This window comes from Seriola dumerili, unplaced genomic scaffold (assembly GCF_002260705.1).
Source record: "Seriola dumerili isolate Sdu_G_001 unplaced genomic scaffold, Sdu_1.0 BDQW01000056.1, whole genome shotgun sequence".
Lineage (NCBI taxonomy): Eukaryota > Metazoa > Chordata > Actinopteri > Carangiformes > Carangidae > Seriola > Seriola dumerili.
In genome coordinates this window covers 2,390,912-2,406,772 of record NW_019174311.1, presented here as the reverse complement: position 1 = coordinate 2,406,772, position 15,861 = coordinate 2,390,912, and the positions used below count along the sequence as shown (strand labels likewise).

The window sequence follows — 15,861 nt, the reverse complement described above, 5'->3', positions numbered from 1 at the left end:
GAGAGAAACAGAGAGAGAGAAAGAACAACATAAGGAGCCAGGGAGAGGAAGGCACTATCTGGCCTGGGTGTTTTTTAAGAAGCCCTCGGGGAGACGAACCTAACATCTCTTTCTGGGTCTTTTGAGACCCAGAGCTAACATACAGCTATTTAAAAGCAGCTCAGTCGTCAGTTTTTAGACTCTTCGTCTCCTCCTCTTCATCCTCTTCCTGGCCCCTTTCATTATTTTCCTGCTTACTTTTCTCATCTGCAACTTTTTTCAACACTGGTCGAACATGGTCAGCTTGTGTTACAGAGGGGAGGGGAGAGAGAGAGAGAGCTTGTCTCTAATGGTGAATAATCTAAAAAAAAATCCCAGTTTTCTCTCCAGGCAACTTTTTTTTTTTTTTATGAATTAACAAAGTTATGACTGAGAGTTGAACTTGTTTAATATCACACTGCCATGCCATTTCTACCTCGCTTTCCTGCTTCATGTGTCTTACAAAAGATGTTTTGTTCATTAAAATCAAGAAGGATTTTTTTCCCCCTCGTCCTTACTCAATTATTTGACGTAGTGATCTGTGCATTTTTGTGCACTAAGGCTCTTAAAGCCACATGGTATTTAATAGATTTTCCAAGGCTGTCTTTCTGCTTGTCAAAATTGCTCTCAATGGGTCAAGTGCCAGTGAGAGTGGGGGAGTGAAGAGAGAAAGTAAGTGTAAAAAAAAAAAGAAGTGTTTAACGGCCTCAAAACACTTTTGATTGTGCAGAGGGAGCAGCAGATAGGGCCGAGTTATAAAACTTTAATTGATCTGTGAAAAGTGGAAGCTACTGCTGGCTCACATGTTCCAATGCTTAATTGCACGGCTGGTCTGAGCCCCTATGAAACAGTGATCATTAAAAAAATGGGTTATTTTCCAGTCAAAATCACTGGATGACGCAAAATCAGTCATAAAAGGCTGGATTTTACTGCTGCAGCTTTATATGATAAGTTTCCCGGATCTGCGTGGACAGGCTGCAGGTTTGCCAGCCGCTGAAAAGCCCTTGTCGCATGCTTTCATAGTTTCACATTTCACATTTAAAACTTACATGTCAGTTAATTTAACAGCTTTCACAGTCCACATCTGTCACTGGGCCCAAACCCAAATATTTATCAAAGAACAAAAAACTGATGCGTTGTACGATGAATGTGCTCTTGTACAAAATTCAGTGAGGACTCCTTTCCTACTTTCTTGATTAGCTCATTCAGTCTTATGAATTTCTAATTTACAATCAATCAGTATAGCCTGCCTCACATTACCAGGCATATACAGGAAAGATATTTTGATTAATATACTCTTAAAACAGAAATAAAATGTATACATTTTTGTTTAAATTGAACTTATTAACAATGTATGGTATATCTATTCGATAAAGTTCATAAATTAAATTAAAATTCAACCCACAAACTTTCAATGAGCCCTCGTAAACTGCCACATACTAACAAGCAAATTTTAAAATGTCATGTTGCAGCTCCAGCTGAAACCTGGGATGCGATGGCAGGTTTGGCAGCAGGCTGCATGGAGGCTAGCAGAGGGAGAGAGCTTGATTGGAACCACTCCTGCTGTAATTTTGGGCCTAGTTAGCCCACTGATTGCCAGTCCCTGCGTTTAGATAGTAAAACTGCAGTGGTGCTTTGACTAAAGACACCAGGATCTGTCTAGAGACGAAAAGCAGGAGACACACATACATGTGCGCAGGCAAAACACATACACAAACAAACACGTGCAGACTCAGACGCTGGTTATTGAACTTCTATTGTACTTTTTCACTGCTGACTGAAATGTATTAGTGAATACTATACATACTGATTGAGCTGGCATCAGACGTGTGGTCAGATTTGTAATCCTTCTTATTCTTTGATCAGATTATTTCTGATTCAAATCCTAATTTTACCAATACTATGGTCTTTCGAGGTCTTGTACGGCTGCTTGTGTTCAACGTTTGAGAAGTGTGGCTTCTTTTGTTCAATAAAAAGAAAAACATTACTTCTGTAGAAAAACTTCTTTGTATTCCTCAAAATAAGGTACTGACGGTGAAGGTGAACACACATAATGTGGTGTTAAAAATCCCAAACACTCCACTCAGACATGTCACTCATGGGATGAAACTTAAAGCCAAATGTTATGTGCCGCATCCCCACACACACTTGTAATGCTCATCACCATTTTCACTCATGTTGGAGTGGTGGGATCCCGGAGCGCAGGCACAATCATGTTGTCAGTCTCTGGACATGACAATAATGATAGGTGACGAGGCTAACCAGGTCAGAGATAGACAGAACCATTATTTGTAAGATGAGTCCTGGCAGAAAGCAGTGACTGTGATGGAACTGAGAACTTTTCCCATCAAGAACTTGGCCAGCCTGAAGCTTCATCTCTTCGTCTGTCTGGCTCTTCTCAGATAGCCTGTGGAAAAATCTGTGAAATATGCATTCTGTTTCTGAAGGCCATCAAATGGATAGGTGCTCTTTTCTGACTACCCCTAAACTCTCTCCTCTCACAGTGTGGTTTTTCTAACAGTTTAGAGGTTTGGAGATTGAAGTGGAGTGTTTTTTGTAAAGTCAGGTCAAGAAGTCATCGGATGTGTAGTGTCCTACTGAATCTGGAGATGTAACTTAAAGTGTTTGATTCTCTGTATTTCAAGTCCTGAGTTTGGTGTATGTTGTGTTTTACCTCCTCCTCCTGCCTACGGTATTAACAGCCGTCTCTATATGTGTCTTCACCAGATGACAGTGAGCCAGTGGACAGCATGTACGACACAGAGGCTGACCTCCCGGGTTTAGCGGCCGGCAGCGGAGGTGGCGCTGACAGCCCAGAAGACGATGCAGAGGACGGCGTCATGAACATGTCCCCCCTGCCCTCACCGACTCCTTCTCATCCAAACAACAACCACCACCACCTGCTGCACCCCCACATCTACGCCACCCACCACCACCACCACCACCTCCACAACAACAGCAACAGCAGCAGCAATGACCAGGACTTCACCACACCCAAGGAGGGCTCGCCCTATGAGGCGCCTGTCTACATTCCTGACGACATTCCCATTCCCAGCGAACTGGAGCTGCGGGAGTCCTCTGTGCCTGGTGCCGGCCTCGGCGTATGGGCCAAGACCCACATTGGCGCTGGCGAGAGATTTGGTCTGCACAACACACTGCATCATGGTGCCACGGGCAAAGAAAGCTCCTTCGGATGGGAGGTAGGAACCACGCCGGCCATTGTGCTTTGTATTTGGTTGATTTCTGTTTTTTTTTCTCTTTTCTTTTCTCCTACCACTGTCCATCACTTGCATGTTTTGTCACAAACACAAATCTACAGTAAGATATGAAATGGAAAAGTTATAGAAACAATGAAGCAACGCCAAAGCGGGTAAGTGAATGGACGAGCTACTCTTCATTCATGCTTTCACATTTCCAGCCATCGCTCTTTATTCATAGACATCTATCTCTTCATCAGCAAAGATGCCCGTTCCATTTGCATCCCCCGAATGATTGGACCTCATCTCTGACTCCTGCACACGCACAGACATACGTACACACACACACACACACACACACATACAAAACACACTCGTCCAGAATTCCAGCAGCACAGCAATGTCAGATGGAAAAATCTGGCTGATTAGTGGAGGTATCAGCTTTTCTGGGCATCGGTCCGAGCGAGCACACTCATTTGGTCACGCCACCCGATATGGAAATGGAAGAAGCGTAGCCCAATGCGGTGGCTGCATATTGAACTATTAATTTTCATTTCAACATGACATTAGAGGATATTGAAGTTGCTTCAGTAAGCTCATTAGGAAAAAAAAAAGGAACTCCTGATCTCTTTCTCTCGCTGTCTCTCTCTCTCTTTCTCATATGCCTAATCAGAGATGAAATATACTGGCCTGCTTTTCGTTTCACTGACTCCTTGACTCTTCATTTTTTGGGTGGCGGTCTTTCACATAGGCTCATGTTACATTTCTATGTAATAAAGAATAGAGACTTAATCATTTGAACACTATGTCTGAAAGGACATGATGTGCTTGAATTAGACACCACCAGCTCATGTACAAAGCTGTAAGACGACCAACCGGCCATGCAACAAGTTTTTTTCACACTGTTTGAATGCCAACTATACTTTAGAAAACCATAAAAAAGAAAGAAAATATTTTATGTTGAATGTTTGATGCTGATGCACCGCATGCATTGATGAGATAAAATGATAAAGGTTACTTATAGAGCAGGGAGAAATTGTTTTTCAGCTTACACGTCTCAAAACATCACAGAAGCCGGTTACTCATATAGTGAAAACTGAGTGTGAAGGTAGTGGAAGGTGGCATTGACAGGCGATATTAGTAGTTATATTTTCAATGCATGGGGCTCATTTTTTTTAAGTTTCTCCTGAGAAAAGACCTGTCAATATAACATCTCTGAAAAACTTGTATTGTAAATAATGTTCATGAATCAGTCATTGAAACATTTAAAGGAATTTCTAAAAGTTATTTTAATAGGTTCAAGAACTGGTTTCCTCTAAAGCCTTCATTTCTTTTTTCACTCTGTTTTCACTCTCAGTTGTAGGAGCATGCAGGCGATTAGAGCACACAGGCACACGCTATGTGGCTGTGTGCCAGGCTGAACATTTTCCTTTTTAAAGTTCATATTATGGCTAGCCATTCGGGGTGCAAAGGGCACCTCTCCAAAAGCTACAGTCTCCCTGTAGCTCTCATGTTTTCTCCCAGTTTTCCTCCTCCTTCCTTTTGTCTCTCCAGACACCCAACTAATGCATATTCATTATCTAAGCTTTAGCTCTCTGGCTTGTAGGAAAAAAAGGCCACCTTCAGCTCTAAAGAGATCCATTCACATGTGTGCTCACAGAAATGTCCTGGCATACACACACGCTGCTGCAGAAAGGGAGAGACCAGCATATTGTTGCTCTTTTAAAATGTCTGGTTTTATTGGCCACTTTAAGATGCAGGGACTAATATCTTCCCTACCTACATATACTTGAACATCATATTGCAAAGTTATTTGTCTCCTTGTTTACCAGTTTTGGATTCATGTGCCACCTAGTTCAGTATGGACTTTTCGGTGACAGTTTGGAAGTACAGTTGCTTCTGATCTGTTTACATGTTGCCCGGTCAATTTTGTTTTCCTTCAGTCTTTGCCTCCCAACTGTCGAAAGGGAATGATTGATCCGTCTTCTTCCTCCTCCTCCTCCTCCTCCTCCTCCTCCTCCTCCTTAATGGTCATTGGAGGACTCAATCCGACTCAGGCTGTATTATTTTTTTAAGATATCCTGTCTGGTTTGGGGCTGGAAGCCTTCAGGGGCTCTCCTCTCCCAGACTCTTATCACAGATAGTCATAACAGTCAGCCTGTTGATAGTCATCAACAGACTCCCCTAGGAGTCCCATACACCCCCTTTCTCCCCCCTTTCACCATTTACCCCTCTACTCATCTACTGCCTCTGGTCTTAGACAAATAGACAGGCGAGGGGGGCAACAAAAGTATGGCTGAGTGAAAAAAGATGTTAAAAGAAGTGAGGGAGTAACAAGGATTAATGGGGATGGATAGAGGAAGAAAAGAAGATGCAAAAAAAACATGTTTCTCACAGCATCAGACACACAGGAGGAGTTCAACACTCAGAAATTCTGTTAATATCTGTGTGTTGTGCCGCTTCCCTGCCAAAACAGGGGGCCGTGGTATGAGAGATGATGTCATCTGAGGTGTAAATATGATCATATCTAACTGAGACCTCTGACAATACATTATAGCTCAGCCCTTCTTGGGAGGGAGATGAAATTAGATTAAGTGCTTAATTTCGTTATCACAGTGATTAGTTTAACTGTGCTTCCGTTTTATAATAAATAAAAATAGAGTAAGTTGCTGATGTTGTGTGAAAACATTTTCCTCCCAAAATGCTTCTAATAGTTAAACAGCTTTGTTTTCTGACTGAGTTTTAGGCTGATTGAGTTATCTTGAAATCAAAAGTAGTTGACTGTACTTCACATGTACCGTATCCCTGTAATCCTTAGGAACACAAAATCACCAAAATTACAGTTACATGGTTTTTACCCATCAACAATGATATATGCCATTTGCAGCAGTACACTTGAGTCCAAAACAGTTTAACTACATTGACTGCATTTTTGTGGATTTTTTACTAAGACTGGCAATAAGTCATTATGTTGGCTTTGCGAGCACCGCGGTCTACCAACGAAGCCAAGCAGTTCTAAGAATCTCACGGCAGACGACTGTAGTGCTTTCTGGATATGTCGGTTGAGGTGTAGATTGGTGGAGAGAAACAGAGAGAATAATAGAAAGAGAGAGTAAAAGAGTAGGAGCAAGGGAAAGAAGAAAGAGGAAGGCAGAGAGGAAGCCTACTATTGTCTGTCCCGGGGCGTCTGGGACTGGAAGAGGTGTTAACTCATACTCATTTCAGCGAGACGGACAGCTCAATCTAAGAGCTGCTTCGCTGCAGGCCATGGCCATTCTCTTCTGTCTCAGACTCCCTCTCTGGGCCAGCACCGAGTCATCCATTTAAAAACCATTATGCTCCCCCTTTAGCACAACATGATAGAACGCCAGGGCCCCAGGTCTACCGTATGTGTGTGTGTCTCTCTGTGGTTGTGTGTGCATAGGGCGGCCAGTCCCCCAGGATAGGAAGGCCTGAGCAAGCAGAGTGAGGAGAGGCCCTCAGAGAGTCCAGAGTGGGGATCTACTGTCAGAGTGACAGCTGCTATTATCTGCTTGGTAGATTGGCCTAACTTGCCTATTGATAGAGACATGTCACCATACAATGACTGGAGGTATTGTGCTCTTCACTGACTGGCATTCAGTGGACTCACTGATCTAACTCCCTTGGGTGTTTTGATGGCAGGAGAGAGGGCAACACATCATTGGACGTGTTCAGCAGAGTGGTTCATGTTAATAGGAAAAAAAACTTCATATTTACATGAAGGAAATGTACAAATAATGATAAATCCTTCCTTGAAGAAGCAAGAGCAGCAACTCTGTCTTTGATCTGTAAAAGAAAAAACAAGGAAAAATCAAATCTCTGTTTGTATTCCGAACATTCATGAAGCAAGCAAACAGTATGGCCGAGCCCTTCCAATGCGATATTAATGGTGTTTACTCTCCCGTCTCCTTACCCTGTGACCACTGGGTGTGGCTTTGCACCTCTGAATCATGGGTTTTGAAACTCCTCCAGCACCTATTAGCTTTGTCTTTTCTCACTAGCTTTTGTTTCTCCAGCCTGAGTGTTTCCCTCTCTCACTAGCTTCTAGCTTGAAGGTCAACGCACATCAGGGGATGCAGCAAAATCTCGCCAACTGTGAGAAGGTAGAGTCACTTGCTTGTCGGTTCTGGACGATTTCTTTGCTGCTAAACTTATAATTACCAATCTAGGTGTTCTGGCATTGTCAACTTATACAATGTAAACGGTACACAGCTCAACACCTTCAGGGTGTCCTATATTCTCAGGCATGATAAGAGGGGATATAACAAGGACAAATAGTGCATTTTGATTTTAGGGATGTGCATTCATGTAGACCCTTTAGACAAGGTCAACACAAATGCTTTCACACACAAAACCCTGTATCATAGAGTCCATGTCAGCCCCGCAGCCATATTTGTCTGTTTGCAGCAGTGGACCTTGGGATGACTTTGTTGCCTGGCAAACTTCTGTCTCTCTGTCCCTCATTCTCCCTCTATTTACTTTTTGTGGGGTGATTTTCCATATCAGCATCATTCATCCAGTGATGTGTGGAAAGAGGCGAAAAGTATGCTAGCTCTTCTGTTTACCCTGTTATTGACTTAGTGATAGGCTAAGACGTCTGGCGGGCACTCTCATGTCGCCAAGGTCCTACGTGACAGATACCCATCCGGTCATGGCATCATGGCATCTCCCTTGCCCTCTGTCAGGCTCTAAATCCCCAGCTTGACAGCTCTCTCTTCACGGTGACGCTGTGCTTTCTTTTGTTCTCGACCTAGCTAAGCTAACGTCCTTGTCTCCAAATGATTGGGAGAAGAGGTCCTGGCGCGCCCTGACACTTATCTGTCCTGACCCACCTCTCGCCTCCTAAAGTGTTTGCTCACCTTTTGTGTTTTGCCTGAGGAGGGCGGATGGCCAAGCACTTATGCTGCAAGATATCCCAATAGGGCATTCAAGGTGTAGCTTGCAACTTGTCTGATCTGTATGCCTTCCACAAAAAGGTGTTCTTTATCTTGATGTTTGGCCCTAAAGGTGACTGGTACCGACCTGATAAGCCAGAAACTCCCTGGGACTGCCAAGAGACAGTAGTCACAGCAGGTGAATGGATACAGAGAGAGAAAGAGAGGGAGGGAGATAATAAGAGGTAGAGTCGTTTTCTGCTTGATGTGACTAATTTGCTCTCCAGTGTTCTCACAGTGCCAGTCATGATGTTTCAATTATGAGTGCTGGTTAAGGTCAGAGAAAGTGAGCATTCACTAACCATAACACAGGCAACCCCAGTCCTTCACGAATGCATTTGTTCATCATCCATTTTAGACACTTAGTCTTAACATTACTTGTAGTTAACTTGAACCCCTACTGTGCAGACTATTGTATAGCATGAGTGAAGCTTTTCGTGTAAATGGGGTCATTATCATGTCTTTTAGTAATCAAATCAGGACCATGGTCTGATGAGCATGGCCTTGAGCTGAGAGTACTTCTCCCTGAAGCCACTTAACATGAAAAACAGCAGGCCTTCTTAGCTATACCTCCTCAAACCTAGTTCCATTGAAAAGTAGAGGATAATAATATATTAAAGGGTAAGTTCACCTAAATCACTCACCCCAACAACAAACTGCATATTTTTTCCACTTAGTCCTAGAACTATCTAGATATTGTGTTAGTTTTGAGATATCTATTATTGAGACTACTGCTGCCACCCCTATACAACAGAGATGGATAGTGATTAAATTGTGAATAAAATGTCTTGCAAATTGATATTGAAAGGTTTTGATAAAAGAAAATCATGGACACGTAAATCTGAAACTATCTGAGAGGTTATCAACGACCAGGGATTAGTAGAAAAATGTGTTTTGTGATTTGTGTGTTCTTTAAAGTTTGACTGTCCACAGTTTTAATTTTATATTTAACTGACAAAATCCACAATATTTAACGCTGCACTGAAGTAGACACATACATCCCATTCATTCACATGCAGTGCTGTATTTAAAAAAAAGATGAGATTTGAGATTTTGAAAGTTATGAATTTATATGTATTGCATATTGCATGATCTGATATATGAAATTATGTGTTAACGTAAGGAGTTACTTTGGCACATGTGTTCATAGTCCCACATTGTAATGAAAGGGATATCAAACCTGTGGTTTCTAATAACAGTATTGACCAACAGTGTGCGGTTTTCTGTCATCATTATTTGACTTTGACAGAAACCCCAAGTTTACACACAGAGCAAAAACACCAGAGAGAGAGCGTAACACCACAAGTCCTGGGCCTGGGTGTTGTAATATCTTCCATTCACGTTCATTTTATGTAGGTTTTAAACATGCCATTAGCCAATTTAATCCAATTTTCCCAGCTTTCGGAGCACTCCAGTGGAACAGATTCCATCTAATATTAAACATATGGTCGCTGTTGCCCCTAGAAACAACCACCGCAGCACTGGGCTTTTTTAAGAAGCTGTTAAAAACAAGCCTCCTGTGTCCCAGCGCAAACCATTGTCAATTATCTTCAGTGAACACAGTAATTGATAACGAGGAAGCAGGGCAGCAAATTAAATGTCAGGTTTGATTAGAAGCCTGATGCCTTATCATTTGTTCATAACTCATTACCAACATCTGTTAATTAGTTAATAAATTAATCTGCAGGGCTCAGATGAAAGGTGCGCAGGCTCCCGAGGAAGTACATGGGGCAAAGTCATCCATCTTTGAAGAGAGTGGAACTCAACAAATATTGTCCCTGGGATTTGGGCTGTTATTACTTGGTCATTGGTTTCAGACCTCAGCCACTCCGGCCAAGCATTCTCAATGGGACCTCTTGTTTGCCTGAATAACCCCCCCCACAGTTTCCTCACGCATCTCCACCACAATGCTATCCTTTATTGCGTGAGGTTTCTCTTTGCAGACGTGCTTTAAACATTAATTTAAAAACCCTCACATCGACCCATCAGTCCTCTGTGGTGAAGCACAGGTAACTCCTGTCCGATCCTCCTCTCCCCCTCTCTTCCACTGTGTATCCAGTGAAACCCCATCGTTCATCATTGCTCTGATGAATAGTCCCATCAGTGAGCGCCTCGGGGCAGGAGCAGACAGTGATACCGGTCTTTGCCACAGTGGAAGATGATGACATTTGTCAAAGGCAGTTAATGCTGGTGATTAGATTTACGCTCTTATGTAGACATACCCTGTTCCGCCTTTCCTACTCTTGCTGCTAGAGTGATGTTTATAAGTGAGTCATGAAACAAGGCTCATCTTACCTCTGCTCTGACTTTGTCTGTTGTACTTTATGTGACATATCTGTGTGAGTGTTATTTGTGTATTTAAATGTGTAGAAGTGCGAGCCCTCTAATGCAAGACCTTTGTTAGTCACAGATCACTCTCTCTTTCTTCCATTTTCACTCACTTTCCTTTCTCCCTCACATTAAATCTCAATCCCTTGTGCCGCTTAACATTTCTGTGCCTCAAGCAGGAGGTGGTGACCTATTAATCAGGTTCCCGTGGCTGTTGTGATTGCCATTTTCCATAATCAGATACACAACTCGGCCCAAAAGAATTGGCTGTAGAAATATCTATTTTCATTAACTCCTTGCAGTTCTTGTGCTGTACTGTAGACCTCAATTCATGAACAGTGAGCCCAGAAAGAAACTGAAGCACAAGGCTGTGCCTTTTAATTACTTTTTATCAGGTGCAAGGACTAACATTTCAGCACAGTGTGTCTGTCACAGTCAAACAGTCATGGTTCAAGCAGACAGTTCAAAGGGCCCTCAGAAGCATATGACTGATTCTATAAGGAGAGGCGCTCACTAACCAATCATCTTATAGTATGAAATAGTATGAAAGTAGAAGTATAAAAGTTCAGGTAACCTTTCTGTTCTCTGCTATTTAAAACTTTATATTTGTTTTAAAAGCTCCAGATAAACGTGATATTAATGTACTGTATGTTTTGGTGAGGACATGCTGTGTTGAACACATGGACATGTACAGGCATATAAACTGTACATTACCACACGCACATACATCCATACAAACATAAAGAGACACAGGCAGGCAGGGAAAAGACATTCTCCCATGTTATTCTTTCCTCTACTCGGTCATTTAGAATAACAGAGTAGAGTGAGAAGCTTAGCACGATGACGACATTAGATGTAAAAACAGCGCTGAATTGTTGAAGTGTCGAACACGCCGGGATGTCTTTACTTTGGAAAGTTTCCGGAATCGCTCGAGTGATTTTTGCTCATTTTCTCCACCACTGTCATTGGGAGCAAGACCTGGCGTCTCGTCTGCATGAGACAACAAGGAGGTTTTGACAGAGTCAAGATTTGTAGAGGTGTGCATATTTGTGTTTGTGTGTGTGTGTGTGTGTGTGCGTGTGTGCGCGCACAGACACACATGTCCACTTTTTCGTTCATTAATCATCTTGGGCATTGGTCCACCCTCCGCACAATCCTAAATCTGCCAGATTTCCCAACTAAAACAGGATCTCACCAGGAGTTTGGTGTAATATCTTAATTTAGAATGAGTGCTTGTGTCAAGATGACAAATAACAGTTAAAACAGATGTTTCCCAGACATTTCATTTATAAGATATCATTGCCCCATTCAATTTGTTTGCATTATTCTGCACACTAGTCACTGTGACAGTGCCTTTTGATGTTTAATGGCTGTATAGTGCATTGGTATGGTAGTTGATTTTGATGTTTCTTATTTTGCTGTCATCAGAGGTAAAAATGAAGTATGGGCATGAGAAGTGCTTGAAAAGAGGTTTACTGGAATTTTATTGTTAAAAGATGGCTGTGATAGGAGTCTGACGTTTCTTTGAAACAAAAACATAGCTTGGCTTGAGTCTTTTTGTAGTAAGACCTCAGACACCATGTAAAATTACATCAAATATTAAGCAAGTTATGACTTGGATGTCCAGATTTTCTACTTTTTCAATGTAGCTGTCACCAAGGCTTTAACTTACATGTACAGTAAGAGCGAACGTGACTCTAAAGACCTGAAGTATTATAGGTGACTGAACAACTTCATAGCTAGAAATACTGCTTCATCACTGCTGAACCCTAAGGAGGGGTTGATATGCAGTCACTGCCAACTAATACGAGACAGGAACAAGAGAGTGAACAAATGAAAATGCACCAAACACAAGTGATTCTACTCCTCACTTTATCCTCACCATCGGGAACAGCAACCTGACGATTAGTCTGAATCTCCAGAAAGAAAGGGAAGTTGAGAGAGGCTAACCACTGAATTTCCCTAATGGTCAGAGCAGTGGCAGTGCAAGCCTCTCAGTCACTCTGTCATATGATTCTGCTCTGTGTCACTCTTTCTGGAGAGGAGGTGAGCTGATGTCTGCGCAGCTGGTACGCAGCGGTACCCAGCATGCCACCTGGTACCACGACTTAGGCTTGAGCCATGTGCTACGCAAGATTTGCCAAACAGCAGAACAAAAGTATTGTCATATTATGGGGAGGTGAGTGACTACGTGCATATACACTGAGAGAAATCCCCCCCCCCCCTGACTTTAATATTGGTGTTACAATTCCATCTATAATTGTAAAACTGAAAAAGATCCAAGTATTATCTGTCAAATTCATGTACTGTATGTCATCTAAGTCCTGTTTTTTTCCTTACCACTTCTGTAAGTCATGCACTGTCCCTCATTATTTACCAGTAGATATCAAATACTGAAAACCCCATAGCATATAATGACATTGTTCATACTGTTTGCTCTTATTTTATTGAACCTGTGAGTGTTTCTGGTGACAAAGCCTGCTCCCCTCTGCTGGCCAAGAGCTCACAATGCCACTTTCTGAACAAGTGCTAAGTGCCTTTAACATTGTGTAACTGATGTTGTTTCTTAAGGGAAAGAGAGAGAGAAACAGAGATTCCAGTACAAGAAAAACATAAAAGTGCAAAGTATAAGAGCACACCAGCAAACACACAGTGCGCACACACACACACACACACACACACACACATACACACACACACACACACACACACACACACACACATACACGCACGCACATGCACACACACACACACACACACAAACACTTGAAGAATGGTGCCTAAGAAACTACTCAAGTTGAGCAAGTCAGCTCTTTTCCAACCCTGAGTGTGTGTGACACAAGTCACCAACACTTTCTGTGTTTAAACCACTTTCCATTTCCTGTTTCCTCTTTTTATCTCCTCTTCACTCCTGTTCTTGTAACACATATGTTCACAAGTACACGTACACGCACACACACATGCACACGCACACGCATGCACGCACACACACACACATACACACAGCACTCTAACATTCACATGATGGATCACCACAGGGCCCTCTGAGGATCCTCACAGTCTTGTGTTCAGCAGTACATTTATATAGAAATATGTTTATGTCCTGTTACAATGCTTGCAGATAGCAGACTGCGGTCTCCTTTTGCATGCCAGTGTATTGTCAAGTACTGATCTCTGTGAAACAGACATCATATGATTTTTGGACAAAATACTCAACAGGTGCTTTAATTATGTCCAGATGAAATCCAGACTCAAATCTTTGCTTTTGTGATTCATTGATTTTTCAACCGCCTCTCTCAACCTTACGTGGCCTCCCTCTCTATTTCTCGTTTCTTTCCTTTCTTTTTGCTCCCCCCCTCCTCTTTTCCTGGCCTCCGGGGTCCCAGTGCTTCTAATTCGGCCTTATCAGTGAAGTAATTTAGCTGCCACAGCTTGGGTTTCTGTCGCGCGGCAAGCGGCCCCATTGTCCTGCCCTGCTGTTGCTGAGATAAACCCTCGGATTGAACAAAGTCCGTGCTGACCTTTGCAAACTCCCAAATCTCGCTCTGTACACCCCACCAACAGAGATTCTCTCTGCCGCAAGCTCTTTTCTTAGGGTGGGGAGGCTTTGGGGCACATCAAGAAGGAGGGAGAAGGCGGATGAGTGCGTGTGCATTTGTATGTGTGTGAAAGAGTGAGAGTGTGTGGGGTCAGGGTGGATTGAGTGAGCGTGAGATGGACAGCAGAGAGGGATTAAGATGGCTGACTGAGCCTGTCTATATTTCCAATGGCACTTCGCTCTAAGAGGGAGGCAGAGGAAGAAAAAGTGCACTGCAAGCAAAGCATTCAAGTGTGCATTTTTCTGTCTCCTTCAGACTGTTAGAGGAGGCTTTTGTGAGCCACATTCTCTGACCTTCCTGCCTTCCACCATTCAACCAGAAATATGATTTCTTAGACGTAAAAGAGACAGTTGGTGTCTTAGTTGCTTGTACTTGCTGTAGATGTCCCTGAAACGGTTCATTGAGCGAATCCTGACAAAAGCACTGTTGAACTCCTCGTCTCTCCATTGTTATCTATCATGTCCTTCATTTCTTGGCAGAAGGCCCGAGAGGAGTCTGTCGGGATTGTTGCTTTGACACACAGTGAAACGACTAAAGAGGAACGGTTGAAGCCAAATGGCTGGGGGAGGTGGTGGGGGAGGGGGGTGGTGGTGATAGTGGTGGTGGTGGTGGGGGGGGTTGATGCTGTGCCGGGGAGGTTTGGGGCACAATGCAACAGGAGTACCCTCTCCATTGTGAACCACTGTCATCCTTCAGAAGCCACTCGACTAGCTCTCCATGCCGCAAATCCTCTCTGCTCTCTATTCCAGCCGTCTGTCGGTCAGGCGGGGAACCTCATCAAAAGGTCTTGGAGTTAGGGATTGAAACAGAGTGGGTGGAGGATGGCAGAGTGGTAAGGGGGGGGGGGGTTGTAGTGTAGATTCGGAATGGTGATGTGGCGGGGAACAGAGGAACAGAGGCAACACAGGTCCCTAAGTTCAGGTGTGGGATTCAGAGTCAGTGATGGGGGATTGGAGAGAATCTGCGCCACTCTATCCGTTGGTCAGGGTGGCCCTGTGTTCATCCCACCCTTCATCCCTTCATCCATCCCCTCTTCCTTTCCACCTCCCCCCACCCGCCACCACCTGCCTACAAGCCACCACCAGTGTTCCCAGGGAGATGAGCGCCACGGAGAAGAAGGCCCACAAGGGATTAACTTTTCACATGGCTGGGAGTCCTCGTCTCAAAAGACCTGACAACCCCAGACGGCTTGATTAAAAAAGAAAAGAAGAGAAGAGAAGAGGAAAGGAGGGAGGGAGGGCACAGGAGGAGGAGAAGTGGGGGAATTCTTCACATGATGGCCCTGAGAGAGGGATTTTGGATATTGGGTGTCTTTTTTCCCTTCATCCAAAGCCCCCGTGTCTTGTTTGAGAATGAGCAAATTGTTCCTCCTGTTCTCTCGGCAGTCCATGTGTTGCCCGGCCTAAAGATGTGGGTGGGCACCAGCACACACTGATGACTCCTTGCAGGAAACCTAGAGATCTCCTTCAATTTAAAGAAATCACGGTGGAAGTGGTGGATTTTGATTTTCCACTTTTCATCTGTTTTTTTTGAGAACCAGAATATTCAGTCATTAATTCTAATTTTCTCCAACGATGGGATTATATTGTGATGTGTTATTTATTCATCCGTCATTAATGTATTATCAAAAGACCTCTGTTGTTCTGTGTATGTCAGCATTGCCTTACAGTCAAGGAAGACATTGGCAGAGAGAGTCAGCGAACCATTGCCGGCTTAAAGTTCTAGTGTTCAAGTGGCAAGGCGCCCTATTTCCCCTCACTCTAT

At 43.3% G+C, this 15,861-nt stretch overlaps 1 protein-coding gene across 1 annotated transcript in view; it reads left to right on the top strand.

Moving 5' to 3' along the window:
- The first annotated feature begins 3,044 nt into the window (after nucleotides 1-3,044).
- Nucleotides 3,045-15,861, top strand: part of prdm16 (PR/SET domain 16) — a 122,751-nt gene continuing 109,934 nt past the window's right edge. The window contains exon 1 of the mRNA XM_022741628.1: nucleotides 3,045-3,218. The gene's annotated coding sequence lies outside the window, so the exon portion shown is untranslated. The remainder of the gene's footprint in view (nucleotides 3,219-15,861) is intronic.